We start from the raw sequence: 19,908 nt of genomic DNA, 5'->3' as shown, positions 1-19,908 counted from the left end.
GGAGCCTCATGTCAATGGGGAATTTCTGTGGGAGCCCTTTGCGACAAGTGTCCTGTTCACCAAGGCGGGGAGGCGAATGTACAGTCTCCAGCAAGGTTGACAGGGAATGCCGGGCTGTTTCACAATCTGCAGGCACTGATGTGTTGCCCCCTCTGGTCAGTGTGTGGTCTCTGTTCGGCAGTTTTTGGGGTTTTTTTTGCGGTACGCAGGCCTTCACTGTTGTGGCCTCTCCCGTTGCGGAGCACAGGCTCTGGACGCGCAGGCTCAGCGGCCACGGCTCACGGGCCCAGCCGCTCCGCGGCATGTGGGATCTTCCCAGACCGGGGCACGAACCCGCGTCCCCTGCATCGGCAGGCGGACTCTCCACCACTGCGCCACCAGGGAAGCCCTGTTCGGCAGTTTTGATGATGCAGTTGCCGCTATATATCCCCCATGCTTTCGCAGATGCTCTAGCAAGATCTGCCTTTCCTCTCCCCAGGGTAAAGTAAGTGGGCTGCCTTCTACCTCTACCATGTGGGCTCCTGCAACTGACCCCCAAGAGAACAGCTTTGCCCACAAGTAAACAGTTCATAAAGGAACCCCCAATTTTTGTTGGTTGTGAAATAAAAACTGCTCCGACTTCCTTGCCACAAAGGTCTGGCCAGTATTGCATTAAGGGCAGAGAATCGTGGACTGTGAAGGCTCTCAGGGACTTGGAAATCTCTTCACGCACCCTCCTTCCTCTCCTACCAAAGATCAGACCCGCAAGATCAAGATCTATGGAGACAGGAAACTCAGAATCTTTAGGAAGCACTGTAGAAGGGGGAAAACATTTATATTTCTTTTGTACAACTTTCCTTCCCCAACCGAGCCCCGCCCCACACCATGCCTTTCCTGGTGCCCATGCTGAATAATTTTCATAGAGCTTTCACAAACATCATCTCATTCCCCTGCCCAAGCATATTGGGAGATCTGTGGAGTGAACATTATGATTCCCTTTATACAGATGAGGTTACGCAGTGAGCCTCAGAGAGCCCAAAAGACTTTGCCCCAGAGCAGACACCTGTTTTAGTTAAGATTCGGTACAGAGACTCAAAACAGCTGTGGCTTAAACAAAATGAAAGTTTACTCTTCTTTCCCATTAGAGTCTGGGGGTAGGCAGCTCTGTTTCGCAAAATCATAGGGACTAAAGATCCATCCTTTGTTCTGCCAAACCTAGCATGTGGTCCTCACCTACATGATCCAAGATGGCAGCTCCAGCTCCAGCCATCACATTTGCATTCCAGGCAGCAGAATGGAAGAACGGGTGAAGAATAAAAAGGGGGAGAGAGAAACATGCCCCTTCCGTTTAAGCACATGTCCCCAAAGTGGCACTCACCACTTCTACTTTCACTCTATAACTTAGTAACATGGCCGTACCTAACTGCAAAGAAGGCTGGGAAATGTAGTCTTTGTTCCAGATGATCATGTGCCCAGGTGAAAATTGCGGCTTCTATGTCTATGAAAAGAGGGAGAACATGTATTGGGGGATAACTAGTTGTTTCTGCTACAGTGACTTTGCCATCAAGGGGAGAAATCAGCTTTTAAATCGGATTTTTCTGACTCTAAATTCTGCCTTCTTTCCTCTGCATGCCATGTGGTATCTCTTATGTGTAGTCTGATTCACAGAATCATAGAATTTCCTCACTGAGGAGTACTTTGTGGGGTCCTTTTATTTTCCCTTGAGTGGATGCCTGAATTAGCTCTAAAATTGCCTAGACAAATGGCCACTGCCTCTCTGGAACATCTCCTAGCCCAGCCCATTTGGGACTGGCTCTGATTGTTAACAAAGATCTTTCTGTGATTGAACGCAAACCAGTTTCCCTGGTCCCTCTGCCCATTGGGCCTCACCCTGTCCTTTTGTACCTCTCAGAGAAGAAAGCGTCTGCTCCTTCCTTCCCTCTCCTGCAGAATAGCTCTTCAGAGGTTTGAAAACAGACCATCCTAATCCTCTTGAGTCTTCTCTTCTCCAGGTTAAATATTCCATGTTCCACTGACCAGCCCTCGGGTGGCCTGGTGTCCACCATTCTAGACATCCTCCTGTTGATGGAGGCTCCTTCCCCTGGACATCCTTCTCTAACATGATGACTTCCACACTAGGACACACTCCACAAGGGCAGAGGGATCTCCCTGAAGACCAGAGTATTCAGCCCTCAACCACTCAACCACTTCAGCAAAAGGGACTTGTGTGGGGTAAATGCAGGGACTGTCAGAGGTCTCATTTAGTGTTCGCGCTCTAAATTCTCTGTGAAATGCATGGTGGGGATGGGGCCAGGATAGAGGACCCCGCTACTCTGACATCTGGGATGCTCGTTCGGGGCTTCTTTAGTCTCTGAGATTCTAAGTGTTATGGACTGTGTATCTGTTTCCCCCCAAATTCATCTGTTTAAAACCCTAATCCCCAATGTGATGACATTTGGAAATGGGGCCTTTGGGAGCTAGTCATGAAGATGGAGCCTTCATGGTAGGATTACTGCCCTTAGAAGAGACACAAGAGAGCCCCCTCCCTCCCTCCCTCCCTCCCTCCCTCCCTCCCTCCCTCCCTCCCTCCCTCCCTCCCTCCCTCCCTCCCTCCCTCTTCTCCTTGCCATGTCAGGAAACCAGGAAGAGGGTTCTCACCAGAACCCACCATGGTGGTACCCTGATCTCAGACTTCCAGCTTCTAGAACTGTGAGAAATGTCTGCTTCAGCCGCCCAGTCTATGGTATTTTGTTTAGCAGCTCGAGCTAACTAAGAGATTAACAGCTGATTTCACATCAAAACCATAGAAACCAGAAGGCAGTGAGATGGCATATTCAAAGTGGTGAAAGAAAAAAAAGCCATCAACCAAGAATTCTGTATCTGGCAAAACTGTCCTTGCAGGAGGAGCACAGGCCCAGGGATGACATCTGGATGCTTGTATCAGTTAGGATTGAATTTGCAGCAGGTAACAGAAAACCCGGCTATCAGTGGCACACAGGATAAAGGTTTTGTCTTTTTTTAAAAAAATTAATTTATTTTTATTTATTTAGGGCTGCGTTGGGTCTTTGTTGCTGCGTGAGGGCTTTCTCTAGTTGCAGCTAGCGGGGGCTACTCTTCGCTGCGGTGCATAGGCTTCTCACTGCGGTGGCTTCTCTTGTTGCAGAGCACGGGCTCTAGGCGCGCGGGCATCAGTAGTTGTGGCACATGGGCTCAGTAATTGTGCCTCGCGAGCTCCAGAGCACAGGCTCGGTAGTTGTGGCGCACGGGCTTAGTTGCGCCGCGGCATGTGGGATCTTCCCGAACCAGGGCTCGAACCTGTGTCCCCTGCATTGGCAGGCAGATTCTTAACCACTGCGCCACCAAAGAAGTCCCAAGATTTTGTCTCTTGCAACAAAAAAATCCAGGTCGGCATGATGGCTCCACCATGTTGTCAAGGACCCAATCTCCTATTTTCTTGACTTGCCATCCTCAACATGGGACCTTTATCCTCATGGCTGCAAGATGGCTGCTTCTTGGGATTGCAGCTGTATTTCAGGCAGGAAGAAAGGGGAATGCACAAGCCAAAGATGTTTTTAAAGGGGAAATATTCTCTTTTCCCTGGAAGCTCCAACTTGTGAGTTTTGTTGATACCTCATAGGCCAGAACTGGGCCACCTGTCCTCTGCCCAGCTGCAAGGGCAGCTGGGAAGAGAAGCATTCTGGTTTTCCAGCTTCTGCGGTCGAAGATGATGGAACTCTTTTTGTGAATGATTTGGGGTGGCCATTCCAGTGTGTGCCATAATGTTCTGCAAACTAGAGGAACCGGGCTCAATAGCTTCTTAACTCCTTTCCAGCTGGGATTGTGTGGGAATGGGACTGGTAAGAGGCTGCATGAACTAACGGAAAAAACACCTTAAGGGCTGTGTCATTGTAGAGTCTGGAGTTTGAATCCTGGCTCTGCCATAACAAGCTGTGTGACCTTGGATAAGTCACTTAACATTGCTGAGTCCCACTTGTTTTGTGTGTAAAGTGGGGATAATAATACTCACTTGTCAAGAGCGCTGTGAGAGAGTCATGTGTCAAGTTCCCAGCACAGAGATGGGCCCACAGTAGGTACTCATCAAAGTAGTAGATGAGTCAAGCTGAGTCTGACTGGTGAGTTCCTTGGGGAGCCAGGTTCCTGCTTAAGCTTCACTCAGGACCAGGAGCTGCCTGCTCTCTCCCTCCCCCCACCCCAATCACAGTCACTGATGGTGACCAGGAATGATCCAGATCATGCTGGAGTGCCCAAGGGAGCAAACTAATTGGTCCGGGCAGAGATCCTTTGGATCACCCAGGGAGGCAGCTCAGCATGGATATTAAACATTCACCAGACAGTAGAGTACAAATTGCGGGCAAGATTTTAATCAGAGCAGGGCTGGTGGGTGCTGAGACCATGCAGATGAAGTACAGCTCTGAGCCCGAGGGGCTGCCACTAAGGTGGCATGGGGAGGGGGTGGGACCCTGAGCCAGAGATGCTGAGGGCTTCCCCCCGTTCCCACTAAAGGTTGAAGTCCTCCTGCCACGATTCTGGCTCCCTTTGCCGGGACGACTTACTTGGCTGATCTGAAGGAGGCCTGGGGCCTTTGATGACACTCGCGATGACTCAGAGCTGAACGAGGCTTGGAAGCACTCATTGAGCTGCTTGGGCAGGGCGAGCTGGGGCTCTCGTCTGCCTTCTGAGGACCTATGGCTTGGGCCTTGTTATGGGCTGCATCGTGTCCCTCCCCCAATCCACACATTGGAGCCCTAACCACCGTTATCTCAGAAGATGACTGTATTTGGAAATAGGGCCATTAAAGAGGTAATTTAGTTAAATGAGGTCACATGGATGGGCCCTAACCCAGTCTGACTGGTGTTGTCCCTATAAGAAGAGGAGATTAGGACACATATAGAGGGAAGCCTATTTGACAACACAGTGATAAAGTGGCCACGTACAAACCACCAGGAGAGGCCTTGGAAGAAACCAACCCTGCCGACAACTTGATCTTGGACTTCCAGCCTCCAGAACCGTGAGAAAATACATTTCTGTTGTTTAAAGCGCTTTATCAGTGTGGCAGTCCAAGCTCACCGATACAGGCCCCTACAACCCTGTTCCGTGCTTTCATCCTGAAAAGAAGAAGGATGCCAATTTGAGTTGATTGGCATTCGTCATCCATCTTCTTACGTCTGTAAACTACCACATGCACCATCTCTATTATTATCAGGAAATGGTAATAATAATAGCCAACAGGAGCTGATTGTGGCTAATAGTGGGGTCTGGAGAGTGAATATTTTGGAAGACTCTCTTTAAGAAAAAGAACACAAAATTGCAAATACAAAACCTAGTATGAAAGTAAATGTTTAAATGTGAAAAGAAATAACAGGTTACAAAATTTAAAGGCTCACAAAGACCTCAAACTTCATAAAATCCAGAAAAACTATATAATATTTTTAGTAATTAACCGTCTGAAATACTTTTATGATTCCTTTTTCTACTTTTTGGGGCTGCGCGGCTTTGATCGTCTTTTCATATGGTAATGATTTTTTAATATCTTTTTTATAGAGACAATAGAAAGATCATTCAGCCTTTCCTGTAGCCTGCTTGATCTCCTTTTAATAAAATTATTAGCAGTGTTGTAAAGTTTCTTTTAGGTTCACAAGTTGTCATTGGTAATTAGTTTCCATTGTGGTGGAATCACAGAGGAGCATTTTGAAGCATCTGCAGATCTCCTTTCAGTTTGTTTTTGCTTCTACCAAGAGGCTTCTGTCTTCCTGTCCTATTTGAATTTTGGTATGATCAGTATTCTAAAACAAAATACATACACAAAATTAATGTGAAATTAAGGTGTCCATATTGAGCTGCATAATTACATAATAAAATTACTCTTATGCTACATACACTGACGTGTTGATGATCACAGGAGTTTTGTCACTGGGGCACTTGTTTCTTCAGGCCATTTTGCTGTATCAGTAGCAATTTTGTGTGCCATTTTTTCTGGATCCACCAGGCTTCATCAGGACAAGATGTGTCAGATACGCTAAGATGCAACTTCAAATACTGGGATGCATAAAACTTACTGCTTTCCAAACAGACGCACTTATGTTTGCAGGGCTGCTACAGTTTTGTGCCCTACAAACACATGAATTCTGATAAATCCTATATTGTGCAGTTCCCATCAGAAAAGAAATAAAACTATATGGTGCGTTATTAATTGCACACACTGCATTATTGAGTATATTCCTGACAGAAGCAAATTTTCATTTTGTCTAGGCATCAATGAGAATGGGATTTGTCACTTACAGTTTTCCACGTCTGAAGACTGGAAGATTTTCCACAGAGTAGCTTCTGGCACCATACATTTCAAGCTTTGTTTCTCTGTACTACCTCCATAATTTTGGAGGCTGGGAGCCATAGGATACTGGGACAGATCGTATTTTCCAAAATGGACGCAACAAGGTCTCCCATCCCACATGCTCTTCTTGTAATGGGATATTGACATTCCTCTCATTGAGGCATGGGGTCCGTTCTCCTTCCCCTTGAACCTGAGTGGATCTGTGATTATGGCAGAAGTGATACAATGTGACTTCCAAGGTTAGGTCATGGAAAGTGATACAGCTTCTGCCTGGCCCTCTTGGGACACTTGGCCTTGGAACCTAGCCACCATGTTATGAGGAAGCCCAGGCCACATAGAAAGGCCACAGCCAGCTGAGGTCCCAGCCAACAGCCGGCATATACTACCAGATATGTGAGTGAGACACCTCCAGATGATTCCAGCTGCCAGACTTCGAGCCACCCCAGCTGACACCATGTGAAGCTGTGACAAGCTTCCCCATCCAGTGGCAGACTTGTGAGCAAAACAAATGATTGCTGTTGTTTTAAGCCAACAACTTAAAGTCTGGGGTGACTTGCTATGTCGCAGGAGACACCCAGGACGCACACAATTATATCGTGAAACGACCCCTGGCATGTACCACCAAGTTACAATATGGGGCAAATCAGCCCAGAGGGAGTGTTCCCAAAGACCACTTCTACTCTGCCATGTGTGAGGGCTAGCACCCGCTTTACATGGAAGTGGCTGCAAATAGTATGTACATATATCCCTAAATAAAGACTAATTGTATCCTCACTTCAGCTTCCCTTCAGCCCGATCCCAAATACACCCATGGCTACTCTTACACCATCAGACCCAATGGGAGGTGTGATGAAAGGGAAGTCGCACTGGAAACAGATGATGGTCTGTACAGGACGTACAAGTGCCCTACTCCACCTGAGCCAAGCTTGGAAGGGGCCTGTGTAAGTGAGGGGCCCGGAAAGTCAAGCTTTTAGGTTCACAGGAAATCTACTTCTGTAGGCAAAATTTCTTGAACGCTTATAAGTGCTACCTGGGCTAAGCTTTTTACACGAATAGTCATATTGGAGCATAAATCAAGACCCTATAGGTGGGTACTGTTCCTCCCATTTTATAGATAAGAAAACAGAAGCCCAATATAATTCAAATATGTCCAGGATATACTTATTGAGCACTTGGATTTTATAACTAATAACTGTGTATTATCTTACATTGTACAAAGGATCTGTACGTCTATCCTGGGTGTTATACTTACAACAACCCTCCAGGCGCAATTCTTACATCCATTTTATAGAGAAGCACACTGAGGTGAGGTACTGAACTGGTATTGTGGGGAATATGAAGTATAAGATGCATTCTTTTTTTATAAAAATGTTTATTTATTTTATTTGGTTGCACCAGGTCTTAGTTGCAGCAGGCGTGCTCCTTAATTGTGGCTCGCAGGCTCCTTAGTTGCGATTCGCCGGCTCCTTAGTTGTGGCATGCGAACTCTTAGTTGTGGCATGCATGGGGGATCTAGTTCCCTGACCAGGGATTGAACCCAGGCCCCCTACACTGGGAATGCGGAGTCTTAACCACTGCACCACCAGGGAAGTCCCTGAGATGCGTTCTTTACCCTCAAAAGTCTGGGCTCCTCAAAAGGGATAAGAAATGCTTTTAAGGTGGAAAAAGTAACCAAAGATGCTGGGGATGATAGCATTATGTGAGGAAGGAGTTCTGCAACACTGGGTAGTGGGAAACAGGCCTAAGAAGTGGTATCCCACTCATGTGAAAGTTGAGGATCGCCTTAATGCTTCACCTACCAAGGATGAATTTCTCCTTCTGGTGGACTGATGTGCCCTCTTTGGGTGAAGTCATGGATAATTAACAAACATTTACTAAGGGCCCTTTGGGCATAAGACCCTGAACTAGACTCTGGTCTTACGTTTAAAGAGCTTAGAGTCCTGCTGAGAAGAAAAGCCAAGTAGTAATAATAAATTAGCTACCATTCCAATTGTTTGAGAATCAGTCACCCTGCTAGGCATTTACCCCCCCCCCCCGCTCCATACAATCTTGTGGAGATGAGAATTACTATTCTCCTTTTTAAGAAGAGAGAGAGCTGAGACACTGTAATTTGCCCAAATCCACAGATATTAAGTAGCAGGATGGGGATTTGAAGCAAAGACTTCTTGTCTCCCTGCCCACTCGCTTTCCACTCTGGTTAATGCTGCAGAGTTCTAATCTAGAAAGGGTCCAAAGAGGTGGCCTAGCAAGCCAGAGTGGAAAGGGCAGGAAGGCCCTTCATCTGGTTCTACAGAGAAGATAGTGCCTTAGACACAGAGGGTGGGGTCCGTTTACCCTGGTAGAGAGACGTAGGGAGGACACTGGAGGAAAGGAGGCAGCATGAACAAAGGCAGAAATCGATAGGGCGTTGGTAGTAGTGCACAAAAAGGGGCTTGAGCAGAGCATGTGTAGAGATGATGGGAGATAATTTATTCTTATGTATTTGATAGGGTTTTTTTATTGCTACTGTAAAATGTACTTTTTTTCATTTTCCACTTTTTGTTGCTAATATACATAGAAATGCATCGAGTTTTGCATATTCACCTTATATCTCATGACTTTGCTAAGTTCATTTATCAGTTCTAGTAGTTAGTTTGTAGATGTCCTTGAATTTTCTACAGACACAATTATATCAGCTGAGGACAAAGACAGTTTTACTTCTTTCCAATTTGTATGCTTTTTCGTGCTTTATTGCACTGGTTAGGACCTCTAGTACAGTGCTGAGTAGAAGTGATGAGAGTGGACATCTTTGTCTTATTCCCAATCTTAGAGGGGAAAGCAATTGGTATTTCATGGATAAGTATGAAGCTAGCTGTAGGTTTTTTGTAAATGCCCTTTATCAGATTGGGAAAGTTTTCTTCTATTTCTAGTTTGCTGAGAGGCTCTGCCATGAACTAGTCAAGCCTTCTTAAAATGTATAGCCTGGTCTCAGTTGTGCTGTGAGGGATTAAGGAGGGTCATGACCTTTCATTCATTCGTGGAGTGTTTATTGACTTGGGTCAGTGGTCTTAGTTGGGAGGTAAGGGAGACAGACAGCAGCAGTCATTCTCAGAATATGGCCATGTCCAGCTGAGTGGTAATCTCTCAAGGTCATCAGCAAGTAGGGAGAGCTGCATGGTGACTAGAAAGGGCAGAGCAGAGGGACCAGAGAGACTGGTCCCAGGGCACAAATAAGGCAGCACCATGGGAAAGTCTAGAAATAACTGGAGCGTATGGGAAATAGGAGTGCTAATTTCCAGCATTATCCCCATTTACAGGTGAGGAAACCGGTGTACAGGGGGACTAAATAATTTGCCCCAGGTCACGTAGTAGTAAGTGGTAGAGCTGGCGTTTGAACCCAGGCAGTCTGGCTCCAGAGCCTATACTTTTAACCACTGTACCATCCTATCCAAACCATGATCTGATTGCTCCATCCTTTACCTCTATTCCCCTTTGAATAGAACTGATGAGCAACTGTGTCCTGATGGTGACAAATGTCACTGTCTTCACTCTGCTGGGCGCAACTCCATTTGTCCTGAGGACCCCAGGCTAGAAGGAAAGCCAGGATTGGCCTGGACCCAGCAGGGCCCCTCTGCCTATAGCAGTGCAGAGATTCTGCAAGTGTGGGTGGCACCTCAGTTTCTGGATTGGGTGTTTGTCTTCAAGGTCAAAGTCAAGCTTGCTGAGGGGGCCAGGTCTCTGTGGAGGGTTAGGGGCAAGGCTGCGTGGAGCCAGTCTGTGGGGAAGGGTGGTTGACCTAGGTTTGCATTTTATTTTGAAACCTTTTCCTTCAACACAGCCCTGTCAAGGGATGATTCAGCTTCGAGGTGAACGTGTTTGAAAACTTTCAGATCTAAAAGCCTCCTTTTCTTCTGTCCCAGCATCTCCTCCTCTGCCCAACCTCTTTGTTTCCCCTGATTGGTGTCTCTTATTTAATAATGGGCAGTGGACCCCCCTGTAACCCTCCTGATAAATGGCTATGCCTATTCCCATCTGTCCCAGGAATCTGAGATCGGAGACCTTGGAAATAGGGCTTGTCCGTCCGTTACCTTATATACAGATCTGCCCCCCTGAAAGGCAGTGTTTCTTGGACGTAAAATGTTTATTATGCCTTATTGTACCTCTTGTGAAGAGACTTGCTTATAAAACTTTGTTGTGATCTACTATCCCCCCATCGCTTTCCTGTAGATTATTTCTGCTAGACAATTCAGCCAATGGGCTGGAATTAATGCAAACTGGTTTTCTCCCTAAAGCGTCAGCGCAGCCTGCCCCATGGGACTGAGCTGTTGTAGACAGGCTTTCTCTGCCACTTCACCCAGGGCATGTGCGATTCCAGGGGCCCCGTGGTTTCCTGAAAGTGGAGGTTAAGAGCCAGCCCCTCTGGCTGAAGAGCTGACTAACCACAGCACCACAGCCAGGGCTGAGCGGGGAACATTTGGACCTGGTATAATTGCTTATGTAGTTTTAATTGCTCATTTATCATGCTAACAGGCCCAGAGTACTGATCATTCGCAACGTGCTCAGTAATTAAAAGAGCAGGGGTGAGGTCGGGTGATGAGGAGCGGTGGGGTGAAATGAGGTAAAGGCCAAAATGCACAGCACCAGAGGCTAGTGGGGAGGCAGTGGCTTGTCCCCTTTCTGACACGGAGCGAAGGCTGTGTTCCACACCAGCATTTCACAGTTGTTGGTTTGAACCCAAGAGCAACTGTGCTCCCAGCTCCCTGCGAGGAAACCCAGTCCCTGGACCGCACTCTTTGGTTTGCAAAGCACTTCCACCCATGTGAGCGGCATGATTTGGGCCCCCAGTTTCCAGGTGAAGAAAAAGAGACTCCATAACATGCTTTGCCCAAGACCACGTGGCGGCCGGCAACTGGTGGAGTTAAAGCCCAGACCCACATCTTGTCATGCCAAATGTCTGGCCCTTTCTTCCTTCGGGACAACAAAATATGGGGTTTTCTCTCGGTTGCATTGACATTGCTGCAGTTGTTAGATTCTGGAATGAATGTCCAGTGGTCTAGGGAATTGATAATAAACTACAGATTCCTGGGTCCACCTTCAGTAAGCACGGCAGGGTTTCCAGGGGTGGGAGTGGGGTCCGTGTTTAAGAAATTCCCCAGCCCAAACCCCACTCCCACCCCCGGCAGCTCTGACGATTGTCCAGGACTAGGATCCTGTTCTCAAGGACACGCCATCGGCCCCAGACCTCCTTCAAAGAAAAGCATCATGGCAGGTGTCTTGGTTTGCGTTCCCCCAGAAACAGATTCCGAGTCAAGGATTTGAGTACGCAACAGTTTATTTGGAAGGTGAAGGAAATGAGACAGGGGAGGGAAGGCAGAAAATGGAGGGTACGTCATCAAACAAGTTACCTCTGTGGGCCACACGGCCTTAATCCGATTGGGGACATCTAGAGACAACGCAGAACGTGCCTCGCTGTCATCACACCCGACTGTCCTAGGAGTGAGAGTGTAAATTCTCTGTCACTGTCGCTTTCAGCCAACCCTGCAGGACAGAGCAGACTCCAGCCCCAAGAGAAAGTCCTCAGGCAAAAGAGATGAAGCTTCTGGCATTTGTGGGTTCGGTTAGTGCGCACTACGGTGGAAGGCCCTCAGGGATACAGGCAGGATGGGGACAGTGTCCCTACAGCAAGCATCCTGAGAGCCCCTGCCCCCAACCAACTGTGCCGTTCATTCAATTTGTGAATTGAAATCGTATTAGCGTTTTCCCTAGGAGTTATTGATGGATTTATTTTCTTCCTCGGTTTCTTCTTATCCTGCCACTAATGGGGATGATCCTCCGGCCCTAAAAGCCAAAGGAGATGTAACCACCATTACTGGCAAGAAAGCAGTGAGAGGGAGCTACAGAGAACCCGAAATCTGTGATGTGGTCTATTCCTTCGAACAGCAATTCAAGAACATCATCCTTGTACCTAGCAGGAGACACAGAGGGGTGATGTCGACATGTACAGCCTCCTCCAGAAAGTGAACCTAGGGTTATGCCCTCAACCTGGCTTGGTAACTATAATTCGACGGCGTTCTTTCCCTCTCAAGAAAGCACACTGGAGCGAGGGCACACGAGTGAGAGTGGTGTTATTTTAGGGATAACCTGGAATGTATTCTAATTTGTTTAAGCCAATAATTTGAGATTTATGTATTTTCATCATTAATGACAAATTTTGTGCATGGCAATGCACGGCTGACAGGGACCTGTTCATTGAGAACCACTATTCTGCCCCATCAAAAAGGAATGTGTTTGCTTTCTTTTTGCTTCAAGGGCTGCAAACTCGCTGGAAATGGTTTATTTGCACGCATGGCTAACTTCCCATCAGTTGATCGATAAATCAATCAACAAATATTGATGGAGTGTCTACGTTGTGCAAGGCATTGCGGGGATTTATTGTAAATACAAACATGGCCCCTGCCTCAGAGGAGCTCACAGTCTAATTGGGGGCAAGATCTGTAGATGTGAAAAGGGAACCTGTAATGTAAAGCCGCATATAAATGTTGAACGAGTGGCGTACACTCATTGATTGGGCTTGGAAGAAACCAAGGAAGACTTCTTGGAGGAAGAGTGATTTGAGCTGGGCCTTGAAGGATAGGTAGGAATTTCACAAAAAGAGAACAATGGAAGGCATCGGAGGCAAAAGCAGCAGTGCCAAGTTAGGAGATGCCCAAGGCTTGTTCAGAGCCGGTGAGGGAGTCTGCCTGGCCACAGTGGGGCTCATAGATGGGACAGGCACTGTTCAAGCTTCTTGGACAGCCTGGAATACTGTTGTGTCTCTCTCATCGAAAGACACGCCCAGTCTTCAGTGTTGGAACTTGGTCACGGCTATGGACTGAATTGTGTCTCTCCGAAATTCATATGTTGAAGCCTTAACCCCCAATGTGACTGTATTTGGAGATAAGGCCTATAAGGAGGTAATTAAGGATAAATGAGGTCATAAAAATGGATCCTAATCTGATAGGATTGGTGGCCTTATAAGAAGAGGACAAAATCCCTCTCTCTCTTTCCTTCTTTCCCTCCCTCTTTCTCCCTCCCTCCCTCTTTCTCCCTCCCTCCCCCTCTCTCCCTCTGTGCATGCACTGAAAAAAGGCCATGTGTGGACACAGCAAGAAGGCAGCCGTCTGCAGGCCTTCACCAGACACCGACCCTGCTGACACCCTGGTCTTGGACTTCCAGCCTCCCGAACTGTGAGGAATACATTTCTGTTGTTTAAGCCACCCAGCTTAATGAAAGACAGGTGCCCCCTCTCTCTACCTAATGAAAGACAGGTGCCCCCTGGTATGTTTATTCACGCTCCAGACAGGTTCCAGCCAGGGTCTGTGGAGTTGGCAAGGGTCCCAGGGCCTCCCTGACTCTGCCCACTCCACTCCACCAGCGTGGCCTGGCGTCTGCTGCCCTCTCTGGCACCTACAAGCCTTACGCAGCTGCAGTTCTCTTCACATCGGGGATGTGCTGGAAGTTCAGGCTGGGTTGACCTGCCCCTCGCCCCACATACCTCCCCAGGCCATGCTCCAGGAGGGCTGCCAGATCTAGTGAATAAAATTACAAGACAGCTAGTCGCATTTAAATTTCAGATAAATAACAAATAATTTTGTCACTCTAAGTATATCCCACATAATATTTGGAAATACTTATACTAAAAAATGATTCATTGTTTATCTGAAATTCGAATATAACTGAGCATCCTTAATTGATCTGGCAGCCTTCTGTGGGAGGGCTTACGACCATGCGTGGCCGATCAGGAGACTCCATGCTCTGGGTCACAGTGGTTGGCTTAGGGCTAGGCGTGTGACCCAAGGTCGGACCCTTCTTTGCAAACACACGCTGGGACTTCTGTTGGCGCCTTGACTGAAACCTCCCAAGCTGTCAGGTTGAAGGAAGTCCTCCGGCCATGGGAGGCCTCCCCCAGGGATCCGCCTGTGTGACAACCAAGTTCACGCAGAAGAAAATGGAGCTGAGGGAGAAAAAAAAGATGCCTAAAGACAGTGTTTGATTCAGTGTCACCCCCTTGAACTGCAACTAAAACAGGAAGTGGTTTGAGTTGGGAATTCTTCACTCAAAACTGACTCAGAGTTCTGGTGAGATCTCTGGGGCAGAGTCGTTGCGGGTCCACAGGACCCAAACCTGACTCAGTTCAGAGGGACAGCTGCTCCCGAGACATCCGCATTTAGTCCCTGAGAGAACAGGGATTCCCTGGCCCAGAGGGCAATGAAAAAGCCCAGCCTGCTCCAGGGTGTGGCCCTGAGGTGCCACCTCTGTGATATGATCGCCATCTCCGCCACGCTCCAGCCCCCTTGCTGTCAGCTGGCAGACGAGCCCTTTGCTTCCCACGCCCCTCACATGGTCTTTTCTGCTTGTCCTCCCCTCACGTCTAGCTCTGATTTCTTTAGACCTTCTTTGCTTTTTAAGTGAGACTCACCAGCCATGTCTTTCTGTTCCCTCCCTTCCTTGTTTTTCGCTCCACGCTCACTTCTAAGAATACAGACTCTCTAAACCACTGAGGGCCTGCTGATTTATTCTGGACACTTCCTGGACCGGGCTAGAAATAATGGAGCTGGAAGGACATGAGGGCTGATCCAATCCAACCCCTTCACTGTCCCTATGTCATAGATGAAGAGACTGACGTTTACAGTGGTTGAATCACCAAAGGTTTCATCATAAGTTACAGGGAGTTCATAGAATAAGAGGAAAGCCATATCGTTTAGGGGGAAGGTCCCTGGGTTTGGCTTCAGAAAGCCTGTATGTTCATTTGGGCTGTGTCACAAATCCTTTAACCTCTTCATGTCCATTTCTCCAGCTTAAGAATGAGCTGAAGAACCAGTCCTGTTGACCTCATCGTGAATTCCGAGGCCGACGGAATTACAAAATGCCGAATGAATGTCCTAGACAAAGGCTGCACGGTATTAACGTTATCGGTGTTACTGTTATTTAACAAGGCTAATCCACCAGTGCAGGAAATGAGCACACATCACGAAATTAATTATAGATGTTTTTTTTTAATGACTGTTTATACTGAAAGGAAGGCCTTGTATTTGCTGCACAATTTCAGGATAAGTCGTGTTTTGGAAAAATATTAATATTCAGAGCTGTGTTGATTAGCTTCACTCCTGTTGCTAAGCAACAGGGTCTTTGTAGCCTCGGCCCTGTTGGGATTTTTCTAGGGGTGGGGGCGGGGAAGGGGGTGGGGGGATTAGAGGGAGGAAACTACATTACAGTAAATTATTCCGCTGGTTCAGCCAATTCCGAAGTTGCTGCAAAAAAAAAGAAGACTCCTTTAACGACCTACGTGGTGATGCTAGTTGTTGGATGAGGAAAACCAGAATGCGACCCAGAGCTCACCACTCACCCATGACTTGAGTTTCAGGTTTGGCAAGACTTGTGTTTACTAGATCAGGGCTGAACCACACACGGCCCAGGGCTTACCACCACTGACGTTCACCATGGTTCAGCAAGGGCAGCCTGCCAGCGCGGAGATTAGGGTGTCGTGAGGCTGTGTGGAGAGACTGCCCTGCCTCCAATGATCCAATCTCATTCAGTAGCTGCTGGGACCTTTCAGTCAAATTCTGACACTTGGATAGGGACCATCCTGGTGCAAGACAAAGAGTGCATTTCCTGGACAAAAGCAGAGACTCATGAATATTTGAAATGCACTGAAAACCCAGGACAGGCTACATGGAAGTACCCTACAGGGCACCTACTGTGTGCTCGTGCTTTATAGGGTTAGCTCATCAAATTCCGGCACCAATGCTAGGAAAGATGGAGTATCGTTCCCATTTGGGGGACTGAGGTGCAGAGAGATTAAGCAGCTTGCCCCAGGTCACAGCAGCTAGCACGGGGCAGAGCAAGGATTTAAACTCCAATCTTCCTGTGCCTGGGTGCCACGTACCCACTTGACTAGGCTGCCTGTTCCTTACCCAGCTGCTTGGGGCTGGGAAGGGCCTGGAGAGAAAATCTTGGGCCTTTGCGTGAAGTTGGCTGGTGGCTTCTGTTAGGTCGAGGCTTGCCCAGTGAGTTTCCGATTTCATCACAGATCCTTTTATATGCGGTACTGTTCCAGTCACAGTTGCCGCATTAATCACTCCCAACTTAGTGCCATAATACAGCACCCATTTTATTATGTTCACGGATCTGTGATTCAGAAATTCTGGCCAGGGCTAGCTGGGCGATTCCTCTGCTTCTCGTGGCATCTACTGAGACCGCCCTGTGGTGGGTGGGCTGGGTCTGGAGAGTCCTAGATGGCTTCATTCACGTGTCTGGTGCTGTAGTGAGGACAGGCCGTCACCTGGAGCATCTCCCCAGCACGGCATTCTCAGGGTGATCGGACATCTTACGTGCCAATTGGTTCCCCACAGCTACTGTCCCAAGAGATCCAGGTGGAAGCTGCACGGCCCTTTCTGACCTAGCTCAGAAGTCACACAGTGTCACACATGCCATACTCTCTTGGTTGAAGCAGTCACAAGCCCACTCAGACCCCAAATCTTGATTGGAGAGGTATCAAAGGATTTGGGGACCCTGTTTTAAAATGGCCCCAGGTACCAAGTTCCTCATTCCAGTGAGAAATGGAGTCAAAAAAACTTTGGGTGCTCCCAAAATTGCGGAAATGTACGAGCAATGGAAACTTCAGTATTCAACACTGCAGTCTTGCTCCTACCGATGAATTTAGGGGGCGGCCAGTTTAATAAAAGGTAGGCTAATAAGAGCTTTTGTTTGTTTGTTTTGAATTTTATGATCAGACGTAGTCATCAGCTGAAGAGCCTATCTGGCTGACCAGCAAAGTCTCATTTGTAATTAGTGAGCCATTTGTATACAACGTGTTTATGACTTTTAAAAACCTTCATTCCACTGTGATCACAGTTGAAACATCGGCTTGGTTAGGGAAGCCTTTTCTTGTAGAAATCAGATGAGATCATGATGTAGTTGAAAGATAACTTTGGATATTCTGTTGAGCTCCGTAATCCTATGCTATCCTATTTCTCATTCCTTGATGCTCTGTATGAGGTACTACGCAGGGGACATTTTCTAAACTGAAATCTTGAGATGCACAAGGCCATGTATGGCAGACTATTCTCCAGTATACTGCCTCTCCTTCTAACGGTGATCAAACCCTGATTTTAAGCTAGGCACATGGCCACCTAGAAGAAAAACTACATTTCCCAGCCTCCTTTGCAGGTAGGTGTGGCCATGTGATTAAAATCAGGCCACTGGACTATGAGTAGAAGTATCATGTGGCAGCTTCCAGGAAACTTCCTGAAGAGACGGTTGATATTTAACCATTTCTCCTTTTATTCTTCATCTCTTGCTGCCTGGAATGTAGGTATAATGACTGGAGCTCTAGCTGCCATAATGGACCATGAGGACAAGGGCTTCACCTTAGGAATGGTGTAATGGTGAGCTGGAAGGTGCCTGGGTTCCTGAGGTCTTCTTAGAAGGGCAGCCATTCCCACGCTGAACTGCCTACCTCTGGACTTTTGCAAATGAGAAAGAAACCTCTGTTACATTTAAGCCACTGCAAGTTTGCGTCTCCTTTGCTTTTAGCCAAACCTAACCCTAATTGATACAGTATCTATCCCTAGTGAGCTCACAATCTAGTGAGGAGACATAATTATGCTCAAAGCAGAATGAAATAAGTGGCTTAATCACAGAGACTTTTGGCCTAAATACAGGATTATGGGGTCACTTCCAATTATGAGAAATGCACTTTTGATGTTGAAATACTGGAATTTCTAGGACATCTACGTGGTTTAAGGAGACAGTGTGACAACATGTTTGAATTTAGGGCTAGCCAAGAAACTAGAGAACAATGGTAGCTATATAGCAAATGCCAGAGCTACAAGGGAAATGCTGTGTGAGCCCTAAGAAAGGAGCCAGGGTTTCTGATGAGGAAATCCTACTCAGATCCATGGAAGAAGAAGTAGAAATTTGAACTTGGCCTAGAATTTGGGGTTGGCATTCTGAGCAGACAGACGAGCAAGAGTGAAGGCCAGGCGATGTGAAAAAGTATGGAGAGTTTGTAGAAGGGGCCACGAGGCTGGGTGGGAGACCAAGCTGGAGAGACCTCTTTGGTGAGGAGGACCAGGATTTTTCCCAGCTCTCTCTGCCGGGCCTCGGGCAGCTGTGTGGGCCTGGGACTTTTGGTGTACCATGCGTGTCAGGGGTTTTAGTAGCCATTCTCCTGTGAAGGTTCCTTTGGCCTCTTGTAGCTTTTTTTTTTTTTTGCGGTACGCGGGCCTCTCACTGTTGTGGCCTCTCCCGTTGCGGAGCAACAGGCTCCGGACGCGGAGGCTCAGCGGCCATGGCTCACGGGCCCAGCCGCTCCGCGGCATGTGGGATCTGCCCGGACCGGGGCACGAAGCCGCGTCCCCTGCATCGGCAGGCGGACTCTCAACCACTGCGCCACCAGGGAAGCCCCGGCCTCTTGTAGCTTTTATCCTTTTGAGTTAATTTTTGTGTATGGTGTGAGATAGGGGTCCAACTTTATTCTTTTGCAGGTGGATATCCAATTGCCTTTGCCCCTTTTTCCCACTGCCTGGATCAAACATTGAGGCCCCTGATTCATGGGACAAGCGAGCACCACAGATTCCAAGCGAACAAATAGCAAACATGAACAGAGGCCAGTCCACACTCTCAGCGCTGTTGTTCACTTATTTTGACCTGGGCAGGTTAATTTTAAATGTTGATGATCTCACCCAGCTTATTCTGATAAAGCCCCTGCTGAGCATTGAGCCATGGGAAGGAGTTCCTGGAAGCCCAAGTCTCCCTTTAAGTGCCTCTCCCCAGAAGTCTTTTCTTTGGAGTTGGTGAGGTTTAGCAGGCATGTGGATTAGCAGTGAAGATTAGCACCATCCTGCTGAGAAGATGGCCAGTTGCCCAGAGTCTCGGTCCAGAAAGCCTGTGGTAATAATCTGATGTGGGATGAGGGCAGGAGACATCATAATGAGATTCTTAAAACCCAGTTTTCAAAGACCGAGGTTGGTTGTTTTTTTTCTTTTCTCAATTTTTAAACAATAAAAATAAATAAAATGTTCTCGTGTATTAACATGTTAGGGGAGTTGATGCACCAAAATCTGGCTTTCTGAACTCCCTCCCTCCAGGGAAATTTAAAGGGCAAATGGTAAGGATAAGGAGCGAGTAAAGACAAGCAGACCATGCCTTGAAATGTTGGTGTAGATCACTCTGGATTTATGTCTTTGATCCATTTTTAGTTAATTTTCATGTATGGTCTGAAGTAGGGACCCAGCTTCATTCTTTTGCATGTGGATATCCAGTTATCCCAGCACCACTTGCTGAAGAGACTATTATTCCCCCATTTAGTGGTCTTGGCACCTTTGTCAAAAACCAACTGACCATAGATGCATGGGTGTATTTCTGGACTCCCAATTCTGTTGATCTGTATGTCTGTCCTTATGCCAGTACCATCCTGTTTTGATTGCTGTAGTTTTGTAGTAAGTTTTGAAACTGGGAAGTGTGAGTGTGAGTCCCCCAAATTTATTCTTCTTATTCAGGATTATTTGGGCTATTTGGAGTCCCTTGCAATTCCATACGAATTTTAGGATCTGCTT

At 47.3% G+C, this 19,908-nt stretch overlaps 1 long non-coding RNA gene across 1 annotated transcript in view; it reads left to right on the top strand.

Annotated features, from left to right (window-relative positions):
• Nucleotides 1-19,908, top strand: part of LOC111165601 (uncharacterized) — a 176,597-nt gene that overhangs the window by 100,901 nt on the left and 55,788 nt on the right. The window lies entirely within an intron of this gene.

Source organism: Delphinapterus leucas, chromosome X, assembly GCF_059928025.1.
Source record: "Delphinapterus leucas isolate spDelLeu-1000000601 "Yukka" chromosome X, BTC_Dleu_Yukka2, whole genome shotgun sequence".
NCBI lineage: Eukaryota > Metazoa > Chordata > Mammalia > Artiodactyla > Monodontidae > Delphinapterus > Delphinapterus leucas.
The sequence above is the reverse complement of the archived record's forward strand: the minus strand, read 5'-3'. Positions and strand labels throughout refer to the sequence as shown.